We start from the raw sequence: 13584 nt of genomic DNA, 5'->3' as shown, positions 1-13584 counted from the left end.
TGGGGGCTGGAACTGTCGTCAGCAAACAGGCAGGACAATTTAATTTTCTTCAAAAAATTTCTTCACGCAAATATTTATTATGCGACAACATAGCCATCTCTTTAACACTCACTATATTTAGTTTCTGTCTTAAAAAACACAGGGAAAGAAAATACCAGCTTCTGACTCTCACTTCCACATATCCTTTCCAGCCACATATGCGTTAATACACAGCCAATATCCTTTCAACTGTAGCACACAAGAAATTGCAAGGAAGCAGACAAAATTTCAGCTTGGATGAAAACAATCCCAACTACAAATTTATTCTCCAATATACCAAAACCAGGATCTCTAGTTTTAGCAGTATTAAATAAATTTTAATTTCAGCATTGAGGTCAAAGGACAGGATATGAAGGAAAATGGTGGGACAAGAGGAGATAGATGGCAATAAAGCACTGTGCACAACGACCATATGCTAAAAGAGGGCAGATACAAGAATGTTACATATCTATACAGAAAAAATAACTTTTCAGTAGCATTAATTTCTCTCCAGTACATTATAAAATAAACCATCATTCTTAAGTAACAGCTGTTATACAAAGGTGCCTTTGGCATCTAAATGTATTCTACTCGGACACGTTTATGAAAAGGCTTCTCTTCTCTCCATTTGCACCGCATTCTTCCATCAGCCTGTATGCAAAAATCTTTATCTAACACGTCTCACGTCACACCATTGGGACTTTGACATAATTCAAGTTAAGGAGGTAGCAAAAAATCTAAACTAATTAACACACACTGAGTGAATTTGCTAATGAGGAAAACAAAAAAACAGAAGGCACCAGCTAAAAAGCACTCATCTCCTTTTATTCCTTCCTATTCTCTCCTCTGCTATTCCAATCCTGAAATCATGAACTGCTCCCAACGCATCTCAGCTCCTGGCAGCAGCATGCCTTACCACGCCAGTCCTGGTCCACCAGCAGAATTCCAACATACAGAGCTCAGCCCTAACTGGGAGTACACCCTAATTTTCTAGAGCTATTTATAAATGGTGATACCACATGAGGTCAGTCATGCCTCTCTCAGAGGCCAGTATCTGACACTGCAATAAAAAAGGGCATGGAGCTCAGGCCAAAGAAACTCCAGCACACAGGTGAAAATGCCTAAGCCAAATGCATAAATGCAAAAAGATGCCCACAGCTGCGATGCTTGGATTGTTTTAAACAGTTTCTTTTCAGATCTCCTATTGCTGACAAGTCTTCCTCTGTTTTCACAGAATCAGAAGATACACTGATATCATTAATTTATTGGCATTTGATAGCTGAATGAATAGCAAATAACACCTCCCTAATATAGTGTCAGTGTTTTGTCCATCAACAACACAGATTTGTTGATATGTCTTTTTGCTCATGAACTGTAGATTCCAAATATGCAAAGCAAATGAATTTTTAAAAAACAGGGACTAACAGAACCACGACAGGGGGACACATTAAGGCTGTATAAGCAAAATTAATTCTGATATGTTCTATCTTATGAGTGTTTGTCCTCACAACCTTCAGAATATCTGAATGTGGTGGTGTACATCCATACACATGCCTCCGTGTGTGCCTCTCCTCCTGTCTCCAATTTCCATGTTTAAACAAAATCCTAAATGATGAATTCCACTACATAATCATCTGACTGATATCACACAGGCAGAGCTATCACCTGATCTGCCACAGGGGCATCTTGAGCTAACCATAAGTTACAGCAACTATAGGTGGTTGTTCTCAGTGGGGAAGAACTAGAAAATGGAAGCAGCATTGCCATAAGGTTTTAGGTATTCTCTGACAGCCAGGTCTTCAAATTCAGAGACCTGGATTACATCCAAGGCACAAGAAAGTGCTATAAACTGTTGTATCTACTTCTTGCTATCTGTATCTTAGCTATTTCATCTTCTTTTCTCCTCCAAAACCTGTCTCTCCCACCCAACCTGTTATAATCTAACCTTCTGTCGTGGTTTCAGCCCAGCCGGTAACAAAGAACCACGCGGCCGCTCGCTCACTCCTCCCGCCCCCCTCCGGTGGGATGGGGGGAAGACGGAGGAGAGAAAAGAGGAAAAAACCTGGAACCTCGAGGGTTGAGATAAAGGCAGTTTACTGGGACAACACAAAGGAATTACAACAACAACAACGGTACTAATGAACAAGTATACAAAAAGAGTGATGCACAGTGCAACTGCTCACCACCCGGGACCCGACGCTCCGCCACTTCCCCCACCGAAAGAAGGATCTACCCCCCGGCCCGCTCCCTATATATATACTGAGCATGATGTCACATGGTATGGAATAGCTCCTTGGCTAGTTCAGGTCAGCTGCCCCGGCTATGCCCCCCACCTCCCAGGTTCCTGTAAAAATTAACTCTATCCCAGCTGAACCCAGGACACCTTCTCATGTTCCTCATGCCATACTTGCCCATCTTTGCTGATCATCTGTCAGTCCCCTGTCTAATGTTTCCCCGTTGGCAACACAAGCTGACAGATGCAGTACCCTCCTGATGCAGTATTTTCCATTTCATTAGCACCCAAAAGCCTACTAGCACCTCAGCACATCCACCATTTCTATGAAACCCATTCATTTCCTACAATCAGACACCTTTTTTCAACAGCCATAGTCTTCATTTCCCACAGCTCCCAGCTTCAGCTTCTGTCTCCTTTAAGGATCAGTCTGTATGCTGGCCTGCTCCAGCTCACAACCCCTGAATCCCCCAGTACAGGAGCTCCCTCCTATCCCCTCTATAAAGAGACTGCAGAGTCCAGACTACAGGACAGGTTCTCAGTTCTGGTGCAACTCCAGTGCTGACCATCTCCCATGGGCAGGGACCTGCAGTTCAGGGGAGAAACCAGGGCCAGCCCCAGGCTTACACATGCTCATTGGGGGTGGCATCTTCAGGATTTCTAAGCAACTCTACAATGTCTTCAGCATGCTTAAAGCTACATTTCTTCCCTTGACATTGTATCTCTCAGGTAACTCTCATAGGAACATAAGAGAGTATTCTAGCTGTAATGCAATATCAATAACCACATATTATATGTATTTTGTAAATATACACTTCTATTCTTTTTGATAGTCAAAAAGACAGTAACAGGTATTGATGTTCATAATAGTTCATATCCATTTCCCTATCCCACCCATCCACATTAGTGAAAAAGACACCAGCCTTAATACACAGATTCTCTACAGTGCAGACACAAACTCACTATGTTGCTTAGTTAACAATTCTCATAATTCTTATCCACCTACCAAAAAAAAAAAAAAAAAAAAGTGAGACTACCGTTCCCCTGGAAGGGGAACTGAGGTATGGTGGTAAAGGATAGAACTACAGTAGAAAATGCTGTAATCATTGTAAGTACTAGCCCAAAAAAAGACTCCATGCTTCCACCATCTTCTGGTGAAAATTTAGGTGGCAAAGTGCTGAAGCAGACTCAGCTCTATTTACAAATGCTTTAAATACTTTTATCTTTTGCTGAAAAGTAAGCTCAAAGTTTTCCAAGGCAAAGGTAATGTGTATTATATACTTTGAAAATATACAGTGTGGTTTAGTAAATGTTTATCATTACTTACTCACTGGAAGGAAGAAAAAAGAAAAATGGAGCAAAATACAAAAACCTTCCAAAGAATCAAATTTTCTCCTTTTCCAATTTGCGTACCTGTGTTGGGAGGGTTTTTTGATAAAGCCAGTGGCCAACCAGCATATGCTATTTAATTGTGATGAACAGCATGATGTGGTATGATAAGAACAGCTCGGAAGGCTGAGAAATAGCACTTGCTGAAAATCAATCAGATGTGTTAGGGGTGGAAATCTTCATAGGACCTCTGATGTATGGACATCACAGATCTCTCCGTGCAATGAACTTTCCTGAGATAAAGCTGCTCTTTAGAAGAAAGCAAGTTCCGCTGTGTGAAGCATAGCCCGTGCAAAGTCATACGATGAACAGCTCTTCTAACCAGAAATAAACTGCTTTAGAAAATGTAGCTTTTTATTGGAACTGACTTTTGGGGCTCCTTCTGAGAGCTGACATCTTTCTCCAAAGCAACACAGCAGAATGTCTGGTATCTGTAAACTACTTTAGATCTCACAGTAACAGAAGAAAAACATTAGATTCACTGTTTAAACAGCACAATCAGGAAGCACTCTTACAGAAATTGCCACATCAGATATCACAACTGGGTGGCAATTGGTTTGTAATCTCTGGTATGGGGCCTTCCAGTCCCAGCATCATCTTTCAGAAAAATAGCAGCTGGCGCACAAAGATCAGAAACATCAATATTGATTAAAGTTATATTCCAATTTGAAAATTTTAAAGCCATATGAAATTTTCAGACTGCTGGGCTTTGGGGGGGAAAAAAAAAAGCAATGTTGGCTTTCAAAACAGGTTTCTGATCTCCTGGAAAATCCAGATTGGTAATGTAGTAAAAGCCAAAATCCCAGCAAGAATGAAGGTGCCCTATTGTAGGTGCTCTCAACCTCACCACACACATCCCCCCCTTTCTCACAAACCATCTGAGTGCAAATGGTCAGGAGGAACCTCGGGCTTACCTCTAATTGTTAAGAGGTTGACACACTTCACTGCAGTTAGAAGCAGAAGAATATGGTAGAGGTAATCTTATGACTGCCCGGCTCTTGGAAGGGCCAGGGGGCTCTGACGAATGTATTTATTGCTGTAATCTTGAGCCAAATGCCTAAGGGTGACTGCTATTTCAAATCCTCTAAAGCCTGTGAAAACAGATAATCCATTGTTTAAAGATTTTAACTAAAAAAGGCCAAGGTTGAAAAGCCTCAGGCAGAAAGAACACTGAAACACTAGACAGGAGAGCACTTTGCATTAGTTTGCTGCCCACATATTGCTATGCTCTGAACACTATACAAGAAATAGCAGCAATTGGACCTTTGTGCCAAAAAAGAGCTTCCACCGAAGGAAGAAAAAGGGGATTCCTCTGCCCAGTCTCATAGCTACCTGCTCCCAGATGCACTATACACCAAAGGTTTTAAGCCTTAGAAGTGATTAGTTATGCCCAACATGAGCTGCATTAAATAGACCCAGAATTTTTAAATCACTCGGTACTTGCTCTGGTAATGAGGCCCCTTTAATAAAATGCCTCAAACTGAATACTTAAATATTACTGCATTCAAAAAAATCAGTAGTTATTTATAATCTCTGCAGCTAGTACATTTAAAGCACGAGGATGCTGTGCTACCAGTGTAATGGCAATGCTGACCTTGTGCAGGAAGTTTGCCAAGCCAAAAAAATGCACTGTATGACTTGCTCCCCAGAAAAGAGACACCATACCCAAGCAACCACAACAGAGGAAGAACTACTCCACTTGCTGCTCTCATGTACTACTTCCTAGAATTTGCCGTGTCCAAAACCAAGAAAAACTAACAAACATTTCTAAGAATTCTTGATGTGACGTTTCCTCATCCCTGTTTAAGATGGTCTTGGGTTACAGCAATAGGACAGTCTTTCGCACCAGTATTACCAACTTGAATCTAGATTCGGATCAGTATTAGTCAAAAGCAATTTCTACTTTTTTCTCGTATTCCCCACTGCTCTCTATTTCTGCAGTCTCAGTGAGGCCAGCCTTGAAGGCAGAAGAAAGGGATGAGAAGCCTCCTCACATTCACAGGATGGATTTCACTGCAATAGCCAGTCTGTTCCTGTACCTTTACATAAACAAAACATTTCTTTCTGCTTCTCCTTCAAGACAGGTGGAATCAAGCTAGATGGCAAGATTTTCCTAAAAAATATTACCTAAGGATAATTCATTGCAGGAAATCTAAATTTAAAATTAGAGTATTAGATTATATCCTAAAGTCTCTGCATACAAGGTCATTCCCATTTCATTTGGCTGAGAGTTCCCTCATCTTATTCTGGCCGTCACGAAAGCCCTGGCATGCGTGCTCACGAGCCTTGCAGCCACTTCCCCAGCTTTGTCAGCAGTTTCATAGCTACACTGGAAGACAGCTATGGTAAAAGGTCATGATTGCAAAGGAAGATGGTACTCCATACAGCCGCAGGAAAAGTTACAAACACCACAACAGAGACCCAGCAGAAGAGGCTGTATAACACCAGTGCCAAAGGGTTGCGAAGACAGGACAAAACCAGTAGAGCTCTCAACACTCTTTTTCAAGCTTGGTGCCATCAGTCCCATCCTGGTATAGCAAGCATGAGGTTTCTAAATCACTAGCCCATGAAGACCAAACAACCTCTGCATCCCTACCTAATGCTTTCTCCAGACGAAACCTAACGACACGGGAAAAACGGAACCTCACGTTTGTGGTTTACACCCTACATCTGTATGAAAAGGTGTTTGTCTTTCTTATTTTTAGAAGTTTGGTCATTTTTAAAACTACTCAATATAGACTTTAAGACCAAACAGTTTACAGACATACCCTTCAAGAACAGCCTTGTGTCCAGTGCAGACACACTATCAATTTCCACTGCTTTGTCTTTCAGCATTGCCTCTCACTGATCTTCACCCTTGCACAGGATGCATTTCAGGAAGATATAATTGCAGGAAGGGGAAGGGGCCTGAGCATTTACAACAATTTCAGTCCCCAAAGATCTGTCCAGAATAGTACCAAGGGTCAGACCATCAGAGGCAGGGTGCTAGGAAAAGGTGTTGAGGAAAACTCAGAAATACATATGTATATTTTTTTTTTAACAAGGTATGGAAAAAAAACAAAACTAAGAACCATTCTATGGAAACGTAACTACTTTTCTTACATAACATGTCATGTCTTTTTGGTAAATTGCACAGGAACATAAAGATAATGCAGCACTGCTCATCAGAGAAGCTGGCAGGTCCTGGAGTAGGACACAAAAAAATACAGTGCAGAACCTGCGACCCAAGGTCTGGTCTGCACCTTGATCAGAGCAACTGCTTTCCTCTTCCCCTGGACACATCTCATTTAGAAATTACTATTGCTATGATTTCTTCAATCTTTCCCCTCAGCGGAAATCACTGAAATAAAAATTAACCCAGTATCCAATTAAAAGTGGAAAAGAAAAGGCAGCAATGAAGGGCTGCAGTTACTGGCTTTCAGTCTGCTGGGCATGCAGCTTGGCTCTTAATCATGCTGCCTGCTTCCGATACCCTTTTAGAGTTTGTCATGACCACTGTTAGTTAAGTCTAACCTAGATAAATTTGACATTCAAAAATTTTGCAGGACTGATACAAAGAGAAGTAGCGTTAAGACTCCTCTTCAGTTTGTACCATGTGAAATTGTACTTTTAAGGGGATCGTGATCATCTGGCATGTGTTTAGGTGGTCACACCTCTCCTCCAAAGACAGCAGTCCTGGCACCTCATCAACTCATCCTATCCCCAAGGCACTCTGTGGTGTGCCAATACATAAGTATTTGAGCCTGACTGGGTTTCTTACTGTTCAACTGAAAAGTAACTTTTTCCTCTCCTGGAGAATAACACAGCAAAAAAGGAGGTTTGTTTTGCTGTTTAGTTTAATTTCCACATCAGTTTCCTGATCCTGCTTGCTGAGTGGTTGTGCCCATATTGAGAAGGGTCCATATAGGATTGGATTGCTTTCCTCAGTAGTAGCATCAGCTTAAATGCAAACCAACAGGAGTATGTCCAAGGGGTATCTTCACCCCGTTTTCATTTACCAATGGGAAAAAGCTAACACTGACATGTAAATAAGATAATTATAGAATGGCTCTACACACGCAAAAGAATTAACTATAACAATCTCAGAGAAACATTATACTCAACACCAACTGCAATTACGACAATCCCTGAACAGTAGCTTGTTCTTAACCTGCCCACATATGCAACGGAATACCAAGAGGGACTTCCAAGCTCTGCCTGCTACCACAGGCACTGTATCATCATGTGTGGTTACTGAGGAATTTGTATTTAAAAGTAATGCTGGGAAAGGCAAACATCAATATTTTGTTTGAGGCAAAGCAAGTTTTCCTGCAGAAAGCTCTGTGTTTATATGTTTATGTGGACTTGGGCCATGGAAACATACCCTGTTCCATGTATGGCTGATACTGAACTATAAATGCTAACACATGATAGCAGCACGTTTTCATGGTAGCCTTGACTCAGGGAAGTAGGCTTGTTCACATCATAGTTTGATATAAGTGGCCAGACCTGAAACAGGAACATAAAGGAAGGATATGGATGAAAGCCTGCAGACAAAACTAAATCAGGAGACAGTGACAGATCTGTGCTTATGAGGAAGATGATTATGACTCAGCCACAAGTAAAGCACATGCAGTTTGAGCTGAAGTATCATTGACTGAATCCAGAACATTTAATTAAAAATGAATAAACCCAACAAAATTATAAGTAACAAAATACATTATTTGTAACTGAAATGGAGGGGGCAGGAAGAAGCTTGATGTTTCAGAGGTGTTCTGGACAACAGATCAGACATGGAGACTAACAATTTATGCCAGGCTTCAATGCTGGAATGAATCTGCCTCTTTGCAGCTGCCAGACTGGGCCAGGATCGCACTTTATCCCACTGAAAAGACAGATTTGACATTGTGGTAGCTCACATCGTTCCCTGAAAGTGGACTCTCACAGCTGATGAAACAGGGAGCTGCAGCAGTCTTCATGCACGGCCACTGTGCATTGATGGATGCAATGTCTACATTAGTTTGCCTGCTCTTTTTTAATACCTCTGCAGCCCTCGATAACTGGAAGGACAAGCAGTTCACCAACAGTAAGGTGCCAATGATTTCAGTTCTGTAGCTCCACAGCCAAGACAAACGATGCCACTTCAAAGACATCTCTACACTTGAAACAGACTCACACACAGGTGATGCCCAGAAGAGAAACACAAACAAGACACAGGTGATGACAGATGGAGGAGGATGACATTTTAAGGAGTCAGCCAAGACACCAACCTTTTCTCCACTGAAAATTTCGGCCTTTAATTAGATGCAAAATTCCCAGGCTTACTGTGCTCCTCGTTCACCTTGGGCTGTCAGATATTAAGAGGTATTCAACTTGCTGTGAAATTACATTATTCATCTCAAGTAGGGACCTAGACACAATGTGCCACTGCGTTGGGCCACTCCAAGCCTGACCTCACCCTTTGTTCAAAGTTGAAACTTCCAGCAGTGCAAAACTCAAGACTGTGCAGGAGAGAAGCCTGTCTCTTTACAGAAAAAAAATCATAGAACATTACCTGACATTTTGACAATCAGCGTCCTTCCAAAGCCAACTATCATCTTAGCTGTTAAGGTTTTCAATTGAACGAAGTCCTACTCATGACCTGGTCTGACTTCTCTGGGACAGGCATGGCTGGCCAGGACCACAGTAAGGTCACAGAATCATAGAATGGTTTGGGTTGGAAGGGACCTTAAAGATCATCTAGTTCCACCCCCTCCTGCCATGGGCAGGGACACCTTCCACTAGACCAGGTTGCTCAAAGCCCCATCCAACCTGGCCTTGAACACTTCCAGGGATGGGGCATCCACAATGTCTCTAGGCAACCTGTTCCAGTGCCTCACCACCCTCACCCAGTGAAGAATTTCTTCCCTACATCTAACCTAAATCTAGCCTCTTTCAGTTTAAAGCCATTACCCCTTGTCCTATCTCTACATGTCCCCGTAAATAGTCCCTCTCTGGCTTTCTTGTAGGCCCCCTTTAGGTACCGGAAGGGTGCTGTAAGGTCTCCACAGAGCCTTCTCTTCTCCAGGCTGAACAACCCCAACTCTCTCAGCCTGTCTTCATAGGAGAGGTGCTCCAGCCCTCTGATCATCTTTGTGGCCCTCCTCTGGACTCACTCCAACAGGTCCATGTCCTTCTTATGCTGGGGGCCCCAGAGCTGAACACAGTATTCCAGGTGGGGTCTCACAAGAGCGAAGAAGATGGGGAGAATCACATCCCTTGACCTGATGGCCATGCTTCTTTTGATGCAGCCCAGGATATGGTTGGCTTTCTGGGCTGTGAGCACACATTGCTGGCTCATACTGAGCTTCTCATCAACCAACAGCCCCTCAAGTCCTTCTCCTCAGGGCTGCTCTCAATCCACTCATCACACAGCCTGTATTTGTGCTGGGATTGCCCCAACCCATATGCAGGACCCTGCACTTGGCCTAGTTGAACTTCTTGAGGTTCCCATGGGCCCACCTCTCAAGCCTGTCAAGGTCCCTCTGGATGGCATCCCTCACCTCCAGCATGTCGACTGCACCACACAGCTTGGTGTTGTCAGCAAACTTGCTGAGGGTGCACTCAATCCCCCTGTCCATGTCACCGACAAAGATGTTAAACAGCACCAGTCCCAATACCAACCCCTGAGGAACACCATTTGTCACTGGTCTCCACTTGGACATTGAGCCATTGACTGCAACCCTTTGAGTGCAACCATCCAGCCAATTCCTTATCTGAGTGGCCCATCTGTCAAATCCATGTCTCCAATTTAGAGATAAGGATGTCATGCAGGACAGTGTCAAATGCTTTGCACAAGTCCAGGTAGATGAAGTCAGTTGCTCTTCCCTTAACCACCAACGCTGTAAGGCCATCGTAAAAGGCCACCAAATTTGTCAGGCACAATTTGCCCTTAGTGAAGCCATGTTGGCTGGCACCAATTACCTCCTTGTTTTCCGTGTGCCTTAGCATAGTTTCCAGGAGGATCTGCTCCATCATCTTGCCCGGCACAGAGGTGAGACTGGCTGGCCTGTAGTTCCCCACAGGTCTTCCTTTTTTCCCTTTTTAAAAATGGGGGTTATGTTTCCCCTTTTCCAGTCAGTGGGAACCTCCCCAGATTGCCACGACTTCTCAAATATGAGGGACAGTGCCTTAGCACCTTCATTTGCCATTTCCCTCAGGACCCAGGGGTGCATCTCATCAGGTCCCATGGACTTGTGCACCTTCAGGTCCTTAGATGGTCTTGAACCTGATCTCCTACAATGGGCAGTTCTTCATTCTCCCAGTCCCTGCCTTTGCCTTCTGCATCTTGGGCAGTGTGGCTGAAGCACTTGCCGGTGAAGACTGAGGCAAAAAAGTTGTTGAGTACCTCAGCCTTCTCCATGTCCCAGGTAACCAGGTCTCCTGTTTCCTTCCAGAGAGGACTCACATTTTCCCTAGTCTTCCTTTTATCACCGACGTACCTACAGACGCTTTTCTTGTTGGCCTCAACATTCCTGGCCAGATTTAATTCTAGCAGGGCTTTAGCTTTCCTAACCTGATCCCTGGCTGCTTGGACAATTTCTCTGTATTCCTCCCAGGCTACCTGTCCTTGCTTCCACCCTCTGTAGGATTCCTTTTCGTGTTTTGAGTTTGTTCAAGGGCAACTTCATCCACACAGGCCTCCTGGCATTTTTGCCTGGCTTTCTCTTTGTTGGGATGCATCACTCCTGAGCTTGGAGGAGGTGATCCTTGAATATTAACCAGCTTTCTTGGGCCCCTCTTCCCTCTAGAGAGCTTGATCCTATGGTACTCTACCAAGGTCCAGGTTAGCAGTTACAGGGGAACCCTGGCTGCTGAACAACTTAATCACATCACCATTAGCTAAACAAAAAAAACCCCAAACATACACCACCACCCCAACCCCCCCAAAAAAAACCCAACCCCAAAAAACAACTAGAGAAAAAGTGCTCTAAAGATGGGAAAGCTAGTTAAGATTAGAACAGACAAATTTATGTAACTCAGTTATCAGTGAAGGTATTAAAAATGCTACACTAAAAGCAGTCCAGGATTAGGAGCAAGTTAGTGTCACTCTGGGAGGTGTTCAACTTAGCTTCTGCTCAGATATTTGTCCTGCTGACATTTTCTACATCTGGACTAACATCCTCAGTTTTCATTATATTCAGTGGAAAAACAAATAAGAACTTCCAGAATGTGATTCACCTCACCAAATGTGGACATCTGCTTTTGGGTGAAATGAATTGCACCCTAACATACCCTTAATATTAAGGGAACTTATGGTGCCTAGCTCAGATGTGGACACTTCAGTTGTAGATCTTCATGCATAGTCAGATGAGCTCAAATCTCATCATCAAAGAGATGACAGAACTGACTGTTTTAAAAGCCCCTTCTGACATGAAATTTCCCATGCACTTTAAAGCACTGGGTAGGGCTAGAGAGCTAACGCAAAGCTGTTCAGTAAGAGGCTCTTAAGACAAAACCAGACTTTTATAAAATGTTCTGGGGTTCTTATAACCTTTCTGAAGTAAATCTCAAGTTTCCCTTCTTTTCTAAATTGATCTCTACTACTTGGAGTCTATTACAGCTAAGGCCTGTCATCCCATTGTTTCCTTTGAGGAATTTATACCAAAGTGATTGAAAATTTAAAACTTAAGATCCATTGAAGAGCTCTAAAAATCCACATGCTAGCTCTGATTTTACTTCAGAAGTACAGCCAAGCAAACTAGCATTAATTAGAGAAAGTTGAAAGACCAATAAAATATTAGGCTAATGGAATCATGAAACTGTAAAACTAAACATGATCAAAGAAAAACAAGTTGCTCCATCACATCATCTAATGGTTCTGACACAGGAGCCTCCCAACATGAGCCACTCAGAGGAACACCATATTCTTGGAGAGTTTCTGATGCAGAAATGAAGGATGTAGGAGATTGGAGAAACAAGCAGAGAAGAAAGGACAGGGTGCTGGAGTTGTATGCTTTCTAAGTGACTGACCAGAACTGCAAAAAGAGATTAAGAAGGGATAAAATTGTCATTTTGCTGTCCCTCTTTCCTCCTTCCTTGTTGCGTCAGCTATGCCAACCTAGGTCCCAAGGAAACTGCTGAATACAGAGGAAAAACATACATCAATATATAAAAGCAGCAGTGATCCCTAGCCCTAGAGAGGGCTATGACTTGTTGGCACATCATTTAAACACATGCAGTTTCATGTCCTACTCTCTCCCACGCTGTGGAAACCCTTCCTCCCTGAGGAGGTACCTGCGAGCCCTTGTGTCCTCTCGTGAGCTACCGTACTGGGACAGGAAGGTAGGAGAGGAATGAACAGACTCTGCTGTCTCTTGCTTTACAGGGAATGCCCAAGACAATCTTTTCCACTAATATAGACACTTCCAAAGGGGGGAAAAAAAGGGGGGGGGGGGGGGTAGAATTTGGAATAACATACTGCAGCACAGGGAGAAAACAGCTCAGACTAGTGCAGTACAGCTGCACTGTTCAGATCCCACCAAAACCCTAGATCACACTGCCTCATTCCCATCCCACGCTCAAAACATGCGCCAAAGCGCCAAAGATGGTAACTGCAGTGTGACACACACACAGCACAGAGACCAGCACTAGGACATGCATAGGCCCCATACACTGGGCAGAGGACAAAACGTGCCTCTCCTTTTCACCCTCCTTTGATTCTGGAGGAAAAAAAAAAAAAAAGAAAAAAAGAGAAAGTTGTTATCTAATCGCTGTTAGTTCTAATGCTTAACTTCATAATTTGTATTTAATGACAAATATTAAATTCACTTCATGGAAAGAAAATGTGCAGTATTTTAGGCTAAGTTCAGGTGTTAACATTTCAGCCTGAGAACAGCTGCAAACGCTGTTGATATTCAATGTCTGCAACCCCAGCATGAAGAACAGCTTCGGCTACACACAGCTACAAACACACTTGGAAGAGA

The 13584-nt window shown here is 43.1% G+C and overlaps 1 protein-coding gene across 6 annotated transcripts in view; it reads right to left on the bottom strand.

Annotated features, from left to right (window-relative positions):
- NDST2 (N-deacetylase and N-sulfotransferase 2) overlaps positions 1-13584 on the bottom strand; it is a 136875-nt gene that overhangs the window by 118779 nt on the left and 4512 nt on the right. Inside the window, exon 1 of one of the 6 annotated variants that reach the window (XM_075025742.1) lies at positions 4555-4736. The exons of the other annotated variants lie outside the window; for them this stretch is intronic. The gene's annotated coding sequence lies outside the window, so the exon portion shown is untranslated. Of the gene's footprint in view, positions 1-4554; positions 4737-13584 lie in introns of those variants that run through there. 6 annotated transcript variants of the gene reach the window in all.

Source organism: Buteo buteo, chromosome 4, assembly GCF_964188355.1.
Source record: "Buteo buteo chromosome 4, bButBut1.hap1.1, whole genome shotgun sequence".
Lineage (NCBI taxonomy): Eukaryota > Metazoa > Chordata > Aves > Accipitriformes > Accipitridae > Buteo > Buteo buteo.
Note: the sequence above shows the minus strand (reverse complement) of the source record. Positions and strands in the feature narration are given on the sequence as shown.